The following is a 13,976-nucleotide window of genomic DNA, read 5'->3' as shown; positions in this document are numbered from 1 at the left end:
TGGTGACAAAAGGGGAATTAAAGAAATGAATGGGTGAGGAATTTAGTGTCACATCCCAAATCCACCATCTGGTCGATCACATGATTCCTTAAACAATATCCTAAAGATCATCTATAAAATATATAAAATCTTCAATAAAATTAAAATTTATTTAAAATAATTAAATATCTAAATATATCAACTAAATAACTCCTCACGATAAATAAGTAGCTTATTCAATTACAATTATTCAAATATCTATGGTATCAAAAAATTAAATTAACTAATGATCTAATAATTCTGAAACTCAGATTACTCTCATCCAACCCATCCAACTAAACATCTTATGTCTCTGAAAAAAATACAACATAATGTATAAGCTTGCCAGCACAATAAGAATTTCCACACATCAATATCAATATAATAATAGTGAGAAATTAACAATGACTGTTACTCATATAAATCACATACTAAAAGATATCATGATTCATAAAATATGTATAACAAATATATCCTTTGATAAAATTGATCACATCATACAAATTTTCTCAGCCAACATACATTGGATTCACTCGTATCAAGATGCTCAGCTTTAGACTACCATAGCCATGTTTGAAGCCCATGGATGAGGCAACAAAAATAGCTGATCCTGTAGACTACCATAATCATTCGTGCAAAGAATAACAAAGTAGCTAGTCCTATAGACTACCATAGTCATGTTTCAAGTCCGTGGATAGATAATACAAGTAGTTAGCCCAAGAAACCACAAGTGTTCAACTCTGAACTACCACAACTCTGTTTCAAGCCCATGGATAGGCGGCACTAAAATAAAGTGACTAGTTCAAAGGACCACAAGTGCTCGATCCTAAACTACTACAACCATGTATCAAGTCCATGGGTAGGCAGTAGTAAAATAGCTAGTCCAGAGCACTGTAACCCCACATATAGTCACATAACTTAATAACAAGCTGGTCAGGTGTTGTAATTCAAAAATTATATTCTTTTGCAAAAATAGATATACATGATTTTCAAAAATCCATCCATTTCATGATCAATCACACATTATATATAACATCATACTAAATTATATATATACTTAACAATAAGCATGTAGCAAGTAACGATAAAAAACCACATAAATTAAAATCATTGAGACATAAAATAAATTTTATATAAATAGGTGAACAATATCTAGAAATTTTTACCTCTATAATCGTCACACCAAACTCACTAAACTTATAATCTAAGTATCAAAAATCCTGCTCGATATCTTCTCATCTAAGAAATTGTTCTCCTAGAGATACAAAATTAATATTAACATAAAATTCATGGTGTAACAATTATCTATCTAAAGCTTTCCATCAAGATTCGCTAAGACTCATCAACCCATCCTCCATATCTTTTTTTTTTCCACAGACCTCTTGATCTATCTAAAAATAAAATAACAAGCAACATACTAAGAAAGATAGAGAAAGGATGGAAAAAAGAGAAGAACTCTCTTCTTCCTCTCTTCTTCTTGGAAACAAGGGCATCCTCCTTTCCCTCTTCTCTCCCAAATACGGCCATTGAAAGTTTGAGGCTAGTGACCCAACGGCCCTCAAGGCAACAAGGAGAGATCTCGCCAACGACCACGACCTGCAAGACAAAACCAAACCCACCTAAGGAGAGCTCAAAATAGGAGAGCCATGTTCCAACCCTCAAATCGATGGCTCCTCGTTGTAAACTGCATGATAGTGACTGCTGGCAATGAAAAAACAAAAGAGAAAAAAAAAAAGAGGAGCAACTATCTTGGTCCGATGGCTTTGACGGGAGGAAAATCCAGTGATCTTTCCGACTAAACACAACGAAGATTCAAAGGAGAAGTTTGAGAGATTGGTGGTGATTTCTTAAGAGATCAGGGATAGAATCTAAAAGAACGGCGGGGGTCAGAGATTCTCTAAGTTTACAAATCAAATTTGGCTTGGATTAGATCTCCCTCCTCTATCCTACCAATTTCATCGGACACAAAAGAGAAGGAAGACCAATCGGGAGTCCCCTTCCCTCCGCCAGCTCATGTGCCAAGCACATATATTTTGATGGAGGTGGGCCTATTATTTAGGCTAGGTCCAACACAAGTTTGAGTTATCACATTTAGTGAGGTTCGAGTGCTAAGAGAAACAACCATGAGTGGAACCTTTCTACAACCATTAAACTTGGAACATGCATTTGATGGAACTATCCGGGTTCACAGAATGAAACTTCTATCAACTTTACAAGTTTCTAATCCCATAGTTCTAGGGATTTCATTTGAAGTACGAAATGTCCAAACAACCACACCCTTATGTTCCAAACTCTTAGGGCATATACTCAAATTCCATTACACTTTTAAGTCTGATTCTACTTCTAATTCTGATTCCAGTTACAAACCAAACACATCAAAGAATATAGCCATTCCGATTCCATTCGGATTTCGATTCCTGTCATAAATAAAATCCACCCTTGATTGATTGATAAGAATTAACAACAAACTTGATTTTGTAATTCATGCATTCTTTTGGGGGACAACTATTGGATGTCCTAGAAAATCATCATGATATTCTATGATTTGTGATATTACTGATCATAATTCCGTGATGTAAAATGTCTAGTTGTATTATGAAATTACAAACATTTAAAACTAATTAAATATTTCTATTTTGACTAGAAAGTTTCAAAAACATGGTTTTCTTTTCTTATCCTCAAACAGTTCCAATTTTAAGTTCTCTCTATCCGACAACCAAACACCTCCTAGAAATACAAGCATGTTCTCCTAGGAAAGGATACAACAGTCTTTATTTGAGTACAAATATCGCTAAAGCCACCAGTTACCCCTAACATGCTGTTATCTGGGTCAAGCAGCCTCTTTCCAAAATTGTGCACCCAAGTCCATATGTTAGAAAACCATATTTACTTTTAGGCCTTTCAAAGGTTGCTGGGTGTTGTGTAACAACTCATCCTTCGTTGGTGGCTTTAATGTAAGACAGCATAATACGACTAAAAGATGTATTCCAACTACGCAATGAAACAATTATCCACATCAAATTGCCGCCACCTACCTAAATATAATGACAATTAGCACTTTGCACTGATGCAAGATCTCCATATATCAACACATGCTGGCCTAACACCTACCTACCTGATGTTCCAGAAAGAAATGAGAGGGTAGACTGCCAAAGCCTATTGCCACAGTACCACATTTTTTTGCACACACCAGCAATGGTTCAAATAAAAAGCAGCGTTTAGGCATGCATGATAAATCAACCACATAATTCATATGACGCAATGCAGTGTTCATTGATTTCATTTTAGAAACGAGTGGAAGATAAAGTCAAGCTCCTTAATGATCACATATAGTTCCATATTAAGAGAGATCATATGTTTGGGAGTTGACAATTTGAGCACAAAATTGACCAAAGAAAAAAAATACCCATCAAGAGAGAGAGAGGGAGGGAGAGAGAGAGTTCAAACGAAATATAAGCCACCATAAAAGGAATATAATGAATTAGAGTACACTGATGGTAGTTCAGAGACTATTCTTACCCTTTAAATGTATAATGAAGGGAGAACGTTCTTTTTATAATGAATTAGAGTACCACAAAACACATTCTATATCTTGAATTTTGAATTATTACATACATGAGAATAAGGCTTCAACTCAATGCTTTACAACAACAAACTTGAAGGAAGAAAAGGTGATAGCAAGACTTGAATTCGTCATTGTTATATTGTTTAAACCACCACACCCTGACCAAAGAAGCAAATGATATTGATAAAATAAATATTGATATCCTCAAAAAGAGAATAACTGGAATAGATACTAAACTAGATGGGCATGATAGCTACAACATCCACTAACAATTCAAACAAGTTATCTGACACAGAACTCAGCAAGCATGTAGCGCGTATGGACACAGGAGAGACACGTAAGCAGAAAGATGGACACTGACTTGAGGAAAATGAAATGATGACCGGCAAAGAATGATGGTAATATTACAAGAACATACATTCAGCCATAATTCACTACATTATCATGACTTCACACATGATGTAATCTCATAATCATGACTTCTTATAATCAAGTAAAATGAACTTATTTTATGACATTTAGGGAAACAAAATCCAAAAGCTAAAGATTCAGCTAGAAATGCAAGAAAATACATGTTGAAACAGTTGCGAGAATTAGAATTGAAACAATGTAATATGCAGGATTGACAGAATTGCATGCACACAAAAGACTACGCTAAAATTTTTATGCCGTGATTTGAATATTTTATGTGTTTCAACTGTACACCATAAGCAGATATTAAAGTTGAAGCTGTCTTTCATCCGATACTATGAAACTTTCAGAAAAATGGACATGGGAGAAACAAAATCAAGAACAACTCCAATTTCTGAACTTGCATATTCCATGGCAACTTTACTCGAATGGCAGATAGATTGCACCACAGAAGACACGGCAGGAAATTCATCTAATTCTTTCTTTTTTCCTGTCAAGTTAGATCATTTTCATTAAAAGTAATACCGATGATTAAATAGAATGGTAACAAGAGTGTCCTTACTACTTCAACAAGTCAGTCCTCCAGGCCTCCTGGATTCATATCGCTGGACATGAATATCTTTTGGTAAGCTCTTCTCGTGCCTCTAACCTTTAATTTGCCAAAGAATCAGCAATTGAAAATAAGATAAATTTGGAGAAGATGGGTTCAATCAGAAATAACAATTTAATCTTTGCAAACAAGAATGAGTAGTTATACTTGAATCAAACTAACAGATAATTTGCCCATCAAATGAGATCCAGTACTATCCAACATCACTGCTCTAATAGTACGACATCAAGTTTTTTTTAAAAAAAAAGGGATACAAAAATGTGGTTTACTATGTGAATTCATTAAAACTATCAATTTCTAATGGGTGATTTAACAAATTATCCAGCCCAATGATATCCATAACTTGATAAAGTTCACTTTCCGGTTAATTAAAGCAAACTTGAAGATCAATTGTTCATGAACTACACACCAGCAGACATAAAAATCCAGACATACTAATATGTAAATTAAGGTGGGAACTAGAAGTTAGTGAGTCAGCAGAAGATTACCGTGTTTGAAGGCTTGAGAGAATATGTTACCTAAGTTTCCAAGTCTGAAACATTTCTGGCTGCCTAATCATAGCAAATGTTCTCATGACTTTATTCGAAATGGCATTTGTATGTAAAGTTTTGAGAGACTACGCTAGAGGTTATACTGTGACACCTAAGAACAGGAGACATACATACATATATATATATAAATATATATATATATATATATATATATATATATATATATATATATATATATATATATATATTGAAGGCTTGAGAAAAAATGTTACCTAAGTTTCCAAGTCTGAAACATTTCTGGCTGCCTAATCATAGCAAATGTTCTCATGACTTTATTCGAAATGGCATTTGTATGTAAAGTTTTGAGAGACTACGCTAGAGGTTATACTGTGACACCTAAGAACAAGAGACATATATATATATATATGCTACATGAACTGATAGTCTACTGAAGAAAGATGCATGAGAACTTTCCTTAATTGAACTATCATACAAGAAATGGCCAGAAAATGTAGTACTCGAAAGCACCTAGTGGGATGTCTCATGTCTGTACGTGCGTGTAATTCCTAAGTAGGTATATTAGAGAGAGATACATAGTCAAATTGCCCAGTACATGGACTATTTTGAAATGAAGCAAATCCCATGTTAAGCACTTTAACCCAAACTCATATAGAAGATCATGCCATTGCTCACTGCTACCCTGATGTCTACAAACCAAATGCCCTAAAAAATTCCCATGTCTATCAACCATCATGGATGCACCTTGATTCCTTCTCACATGGATCCTGACCAGGTCTTGATCTTTGACAGGAGAAATATAAAAGTTTACGAGTAATGCTAGAGGGCACCCATTTTGTGCACATCATAAGGGTTTCCCGCCTCATGGTAGAGGGGCATCGGTGTAGCTTCAATGGATTGGTGCAATTTGCATAGGGTGCTTGAACACTGTCACCAAGCCAGCATCAGGTCAGGCCAAGGAACTTTTCTTGCACACTAACAGGCGCCAAAGCATTTTCCAAAGTTTATTATGATATATACTTCTTCATGAAGACATTTGTTTCTTCTATTTTTCGCTAGGCTAAAAATATAACAGAAGAGCAAACCAGTAGAATTGTAGAATATTGTTGCCCTTGGGAGATGACAGCCTTTTCTAGCCTCTCTCTCTCTCTCTCACTCACATACACACACACACAAACACATGCAACTAGTCCCATGCAATTATGAGTCAGATAGGACTTAATAACAGGCTTATCCTCTGGGTAGAAGTTCTGCATAGAATTGTAGCTAAGCTAGAGAAAGCTCAAGTGTTCAAGAGCTTGGGTTAAGATAGAAAGTTGGCCATAGCCTGTCTGGACTAAAGCCCAGCACGTAAGCAACTGGATTTGTAAAGTTCATAATTTTTTGACTAATAAATGACATTACTCAGTTATGATCCTGCCAATCTGGGGTTCTGGAAAGGTCAAACTAGGAACAGACCTAATCTTTGTCATTTTTTTGCACAAAATAGCTACTCTAGGACTTGACCCAGCACTATTGTGCTTGTCAACTCAAGCCTTTTATGATTATACCAAGCAATGACCCCTATTTTTTTAACTAATGTAAACTGAAATAAGTTAATGACTCATTTTTTTTATAATATAAATCAAAATAAGTCCTGAAAATAATGGAGACCAATAAGCTCCAGATATTACTGACCTTCATGCTTGAAAATCAATGGCGTTGAAGCCACTCTAGATTCAAACCATGAATCTCTGCTCTGCAATCTGTCTGCACAAAATTGAACTAATAAATAGCACAAAAACTTTAATGTGTAAGTAATTACCATGTTATGAATAATGTCAGAGCCTGTTGACAATTGATGTTCAAACTAAAGTTAAAGCACAAAGGCACACTAAACATCATATGATGATACAATGAAGACCTCGCTAGCATGATATACACTTCATATCTTAGACGCAAATATCAACCTAGTATTAAAGGTATAACTCAATCATCTGGTTTACTGATGGTGAGTTCTGCTATGCAAAGAACTATAGGGGTAAATGTCAAAATATAGTCAGGTCCTGTTGGACTCAAGTCCTTGACACTGTGGTTTAATATGCATGTTTCCGAGCATAATTGCATCATGTGTGGCTATAGTTATGTTTACCAATAGCAACAATACATATCCAAGAGGATTCATTCCACTAGTATGTATTAGAATTATTTTATTGTTCCATCTATCATCATTACGAACCAACCAAAGTAAGTAGTCTATATTAGATATTAAGCAATTTTTTCTAGCATATATTCGGAGTTTACATGATAGATCTGTGTACTGTTCATGCTCACCCATGCCAAGTGTTGACAAAGCAGCACACACCACAAGTTAAGCCCTGACGGATCCAAGGATAATACACGAAGCTTTGTTTCAAATCATAACCCTCTCTTTGGGTAAATAGCCAGAAGGTTAACATACCGCAGAACCCCCACCAGTGAAAGAATATGATCCACTGTGACAAAATTGGTGAACAGCAATAGCCCCTCCAGTACGAACATAGTTATATGGTGAAAGCATCCTTATTGATTTCAATCAGCTAGTGTTATTAAGGAAAGCTAATTAAATTGGGCAACCTTTAGAATGAAGATAAAGGAATTATTCACTTCCACCACAACATGGCCAGCTAACAGAGGATTATTAGCAAAAAATATTGTTGTTACCCATCTTAGAGTCATGAGCAATATTACAAGAAAACATAATGAGGGTCTTTTCACCAATAACCCATAGACTGAATGCTAATCAGTAAGGAAGTAATTCATTAAAAAGTTGAGTACATGTTTTCAAGATCTGTTGGTTCGCTTGATTTAGAAGATTGATGAATGGAGCTATAATCTGACGTCATTGTTGTTGCCAATATGTAGAAAAAACTTGTTCCCTGGATAAGACAAGCAAAAGCAATTGTATACGATGTTTTGTTCATGAAACATGAATATGCATGCATACAATATTAACAGAAATATGCATCCAAATAGTACTTTAAAAAGATAGGACAAAAGGTGGTAATGGAATTTGTTGCAGATGGGAAGACGTTAATTTTTTCCCTTGATAGCACTTGCGAACATGATACAAACAACATGTTTGCTGTCTAGAGAAGTTCTGAAGTGTTGCTATAAGTTAGGTTATTTACAAGCATCCACCATATTTAACTCTATATGACCCTATAAATCATGGATATGACAAACAGAACATTTTGGGTAAGATTGACATTCAAAATACCATAAGTAGTATAGAAAAACTCATAAACACATTATTGGAGACTAAAACTAGCTTTAATTACGATACATTTTAGTTTAAGAACTACAGCCTACATGTACCAAAATGTCAACTAAGGCATAGAGACATCCACGACCAAGCCAGGATTATATATCTGGGGTATCGGATACAAAAATAAGGAAAAGGAACATTATTATACTATGATATGAAATTTATTTTATCAAGAATTTATTTTATCAAGAATTGATTTTAAATCCAGGATATGAGCTTAAGCTGGTGGGTGAACAAAGATTAAGGAAAGTTTTTTCCCAAGTCATCCTGGCTTTTTTTTATGAAATTGCAGATACATTCCTCCTTTAGAATATCACAACATAAATCTTGTAATTTTTTTTTTATAAAGTACTGGATAAGCCCCTGCACCTATTTTGACACCATGTACATCTCTTCTTAATTTATGTGCACTAGCTCTAGCACTGCGTGTGGATACAGCTTTAATATGCACCATCCGCTAGCCTAAAGATCTACACAGCTCAAATGGTTTAGCAATCATAGTGCCAAGCAAGTCCTTGAGTTAATATCACAATGCGAAAACTAGTGCATATTGTGACAAGTATTAGTGCACAGTGCAAAAACCAGAGCACAAAGAGCTATTAATGTCAGTTCAAAAGGTGCACGTGGATACATCAATATCATTGCTATTCAGATACATGCATTTTGCTTGGACTTGGTCCTTCTGGGTTGCTGTATATATTGTGTCAATGAAGAGTCAAAATAATAAAGCAAGTGCACATAGTATTGTAAAAATATTGATGGATACTCCACAATGTTGGCCTTTGTCGGAACATAACACTGAAATACACTATGCTAAATAGTGACAGAAGTGCATTTTGTGCTCACTTTTCTTTATATTGTTCATTTATTGGGTGTATCATTCTTGCAAATACATGAATATCTTAAACCATATTTTAGTTATTGAATAACTACATGCTTTTAAGTGGTTTTCCCCTTGAATCTGGTATTGTTTGTTGGTTTCATATCATTCTAATTCATGCTAGTCCCTGTATAGCTTCAATCAATATGGAGATATATAGTATAGCACATTTAAAGCTTATGTATCAGTAAAATGGTAGGGTTACAGGCCTTCCATATGACATAAAATGTTAGATTTGACTTGATTCATTAACAGTCAGTTTTTGAGTGTTCGAGACATGCCTGCTTTCCAATCTAAGCAACTAAACAAAGCTTAGATACATAGAAGGGGAAAAGGATGTTTACTAATGTACCTTAACTGTGATAATCAAGTATCATTTGGAAGTATATCATCTTATGCCACTGCATGCACAGTGTCTGCATGGTTATATAATAGGCATATGACACTTAATACCGACCTTAGTTCTCAATTCTCACCTTCATAAGCATTGCTTCAACGTACACACTTATGCTAATCTCTTTTTTTCCCCACTTTAAGTTACTTATGTTATGGTGTGTGGAAAAACCCCTCCAATCTCTGTACTTGTGATGATATCTAATAAGACCTGAATTTGATTAGCTCTTAAGAAACAAGGAAAATGTGCAAAAGAAGATGCCAATAACAGACTTTTGTCGATTGTTTTCAAAAGTATAACAGGCATTTTGTTTTGACTTGCCAACTAGTATGCTTATTACTAGACCTAAGTAAAATCAGCGCAGCCCACCTAACCAGGTCTGGCTTGGCCTAACTTTTACCAAGCTCTGGCTTAGATTTTCAGCCTTAGGCTGCACCAGGAGAACAATTAGAATTGATGCAGTGTGCCCTTCTCTCGACTTGGCTAGACCAAAAATTTTATCTATTTTATAAAATAATATTTATAAAAATAAATAGAAAAACACAAAGAAACTCTGATGAATTCCTCCCCCACCTCCACTACAACCACCCGCCACACCCTTCCCTTTGTCTCCACCACCCACCATGCCTCCCCGCCCCTTGCCCACAAAAAAAAAAGAAAAGAAAATACTCAACCTCCTCTTTCATGCCCTTCCCTCTCTCTATCTCTTTCTTTGTCTCTCTCCCTCTCCACCCCTACCCCTAGCCAAAACCTCCATTTTTCTATCACACTAACATCCTCCTGCTCAAACTCTCCCTCCTACTCACACACTCCCCTCCCTGGCCTCTGCCCCCCAAAAAAAAAACCACCACTCTCTCTCCCCTAAGCCAAAACTACCTCTTTGATCCCCTCCCTCCCTCTTGCTATGGGCACCTCAACTATGGATCACCACCTCCACAAATTGCTGCCCTTCTCTCCCCTTATCTCAATAGCAGCCATGGGCAAGCCCTTGCCCCTTGCTGATTGGGTAGGGCCATGTGGATCTTGGGCCTAGGTCCTAGGGATTAAGTGTGTCAAGCTAGACTTTTCGCCATGGATCACCACCTCCATAGGTCGTCCTTCTCTCCACCTATCTCAATCACATCCATGGGCATGCCCTAGCCCCTAGATGACTAGGTAGAGTCAAGTAGGTCTCAGGCCTGGGTCCTAGAGATCAAGCCAGTTTAGACTAGATTTTTTAGACCTAAGGTTGCGTCAGACCAGATTCAGGCCAGAACCTGAACTCTTAATACCATGCCTAGGCCTAGCCTCAACTCGGCTTAGCTCAAATGATGCATAGGCCTACTTATTGTTGGTTGGGAATTGTTAGTTATCTCAAGAGGGTTGAGGCTCGATGGTCACTATTATGAAATGACTTGCCGAAACTAAAGTTTTACAAGCTTATATGTGCTCCTTTGCAAGTAAAAAGGTACCACCTAGAAGACATTCAATTCAGATTTGAAAACTTTAAACTCACCATGATGAAGAAATGACTTGATGCAAAGATTTCCAACAAACTATCTTGAAATATTAAGGCCTCTCTCGCTGGGAACAAAGTAATCAAAACTTTGAAATGTAGTCTAGCATAAAAATATTTGCTATAGACAATGACATTGTATCCAACCATCAAATGGCATGACTTTGGCCATTGGGAGTACCTTATATTTCAAATATTGGCACTTTATCCAACAATTGCATGGTGTCCAATAATATTGTTACTCCCAATAATTGTTCGACCTGGTATCTCTGTGTCAATAATAGCACCAAAACACTACAATTGAAAGCAGCAGATACAATCATTTCAAAGTGATGTGCAATGCATAGCGGATTCAAGACATTAAAAGAAAACAAAGTATGTACACATATGAGCACATCTAAGTTTGCATTTACTTGCTAGGAGCCAGTACTGTAAGAGACAACCAGCACTGGATGATTGCACCTAACCTAACCCAACCAAAACTGTACTCTAGCCTATTTCAAGAAAAATAAAAACTCCAGATTTTTTTTGGTCAAAAAAACAAGAGACAGCTGAAAACTGATAACATGCTCGATAAGATCATAATTCTACATAATTTTTACTGTACCAAACAATGATTAAGTGAACAAACAAAAATCTCTCAAAGATAAATTAAGGGCCTCAGTACAAAATTATTTTCCATTTCATAGTCACCTTTTCTTATATTGAAACATCCACCCAGAAAAGAATGCACTTAAAGCCTAACCGAGCACAACACTGGTTCTAGAGTCTATCTATGTTCTCCAAACTCTGTATTTCCCAGGATATGGTTCCCCAGCTGCAATTGGCAAGCATTACCAATCTTCATGGCAGATCCCATTGCATGAAAAGGACCATTGGAAACACCCTGTGAACAATGAACAACTAAACAGTCAGCAAGTTCTTTGCTATCAAATGCTTCCTTTTAGAAAATTAATGAGCTTTCACTAAATCAACAGAAGACATTTATCTCCCCCCGTTTCATCTTTTGGCTTAACCATAAGGCAAGGATGGATGACCATTACTGGGACATCTACAAGATAAGCCACCTTAATAGGCTTTCAAACCTAAGCCACCAAGATAAGAGTGAGTGGCCCTGACGATCAATCCAATCATTTTCACATAATAGGAGCTTTCCTGAATAGTCAGTAAAGACTAGGCCTAGGTACTCTTGATCCAAGAAACTTTTCTTACCTTCGGGTCAGATTATAGAATTGAACAAATCTATGAAGGATGCATGATTTACTTCTTTATTTGGAAGCCATGTGGATAACTAATTTGAATTCAAAGAACTCCAACGTGGAGTTCTTTCAGATATAGCGAAAATACAAGCATCATTCTGGTCAATACGTGTCATTCCTTTGTAAAAATAGGATTTTTTTTGCGTTTTGTTATGGGCAGAAGAATTCAGAGAAGTTTGTATTGCAGGAGACCAAAATTTATAGGTCAATACAACAAGAGATGTCGCAACAAAATCCAATGCGATTAGTGCTAGTTGAGTAAATCAAACGAGCATGACTGGATACAGTGAAGAACAAACAAGAAAACTTGAATCAAACAACGCAAAAAGTAGGGGAAATCAGAGAAAACCTGCCCAAGAAAAACATCGGGATCAACAGCAGCAGTATGAATGAAACTGGATGCCGCCTCTCTCTCTTTCCCGAACGATCTTGGAGCAAAAATGTCCCAGAAGGGATCAATAGGCGGGGGTGTGATGTGATTTTGAGCATCGATTTATACGGTTTTTAGCTGATAGACGGGATCAAGAATCCCGATGGAGTTGGATCGGCGAGATCCCTCGCCGGACGGAAAGAGGGAAGAAACCACCGGAGACGGAGAGGGCGGAGGGCTCTGGAAGCGGGCATGGCGCCACCCGAGGGTTTGAAACCAAAGGGAAAGTCGGTGGGGGGGAAAAAGGAAAGAACCAGGCGGGCGCGTTAAATTGACGCACCGATCGCGCATGGCGCATGTTATCAGAAGCCTCTTTTTGGGCATGCCGTGCACGTGGCTGCAGATGGATGGCTGAGATTCCACCATCAAACACAGGTCGTTAGTTCTTCTATGCTGCTACCGGTGTACGATTCTCCATCCCTGTAAATGATGTGGATAAATTAGTGCTAGGCGTTGATTAAATTTTTAGTGATCCATCATCAATATGATGGCCGTTTGAACCAGGGCAGCGTCCAATTGTGAACTCAACGTGCATAGCTAACTATTCTAGATATGTAGTTATATAATAAGATATTTTTTTGCTTCACTTGCTGTTCATTTTTTTTATTTTCTATGCTAGAGAGAAATATGTAAACTATAAAGAATAGGCTAAAAATCCCCACACCCTGCAAACCTGTGGATAAAGACAGGACTCAAAATATGTCTCCAGTATAACCACCAAAGAAACCAGACACAACTTCTTCTTTTCTATGTTTGATGTACATCTGACTGCAGAAGTTACAATGTCTCTCAGTTATCGATCCTTGTTCTTGGTTTATAGCACTAATATTAATGCTGAAGTTCTACATTGACTGCTACTTCATTCTGCTCTCATATCATCGGGTTTTCTGTAGAGTTATCTACTATGCTATCATCCAGCTACGGATCTCTCAACAGCAATTGCATTCTTCCGGTATTGTTTTCTTATCTACAAGACAACTGCACTGGCAGCTCCTTATTCTACCTATTGCACGACTTGATCTCGTCTTATTTGTATCATAAACATCAACCAGCTATCCTGTTCGTTGGTTGCATCTAGTTATTGACATCATTGGTTGGTGGTGGATGTTGTGTTCCTCG

At 36.8% G+C, this 13,976-nt stretch overlaps 1 long non-coding RNA gene across 5 annotated transcripts; it reads right to left on the bottom strand.

Moving 5' to 3' along the window:
* Positions 1 to 3,747: 3,747 nt before the first annotated feature.
* Positions 3,748 to 13,110, bottom strand: LOC105042951 (uncharacterized). 5 transcript variants are annotated; one of them, XR_003800888.2, is made up of 5 exons: positions 12,777 to 13,110; positions 11,862 to 12,054; positions 7,910 to 8,010; positions 6,791 to 6,862; positions 3,748 to 4,643 (listed from the first exon to the last, which is right to left on the bottom strand). It is a non-coding gene; the product is annotated as an uncharacterized lncRNA (long non-coding RNA). The 5 variants fall into 5 exon arrangements; XR_003800891.2 differs by lacking the exon at positions 11,862 to 12,054; XR_012139173.1 differs by lacking the exons at positions 11,862 to 12,054; positions 12,777 to 13,110 and adding an exon at positions 10,043 to 11,855.
* Positions 13,111 to 13,976: the final 866 nt, after the last annotated feature.

Source organism: Elaeis guineensis, chromosome 2 (genome assembly GCF_000442705.2).
Source record: "Elaeis guineensis isolate ETL-2024a chromosome 2, EG11, whole genome shotgun sequence".
NCBI lineage: Eukaryota > Viridiplantae > Streptophyta > Magnoliopsida > Arecales > Arecaceae > Elaeis > Elaeis guineensis.
The sequence above is the reverse complement of the archived record's forward strand: the minus strand, read 5'-3'. Positions and strand labels throughout refer to the sequence as shown.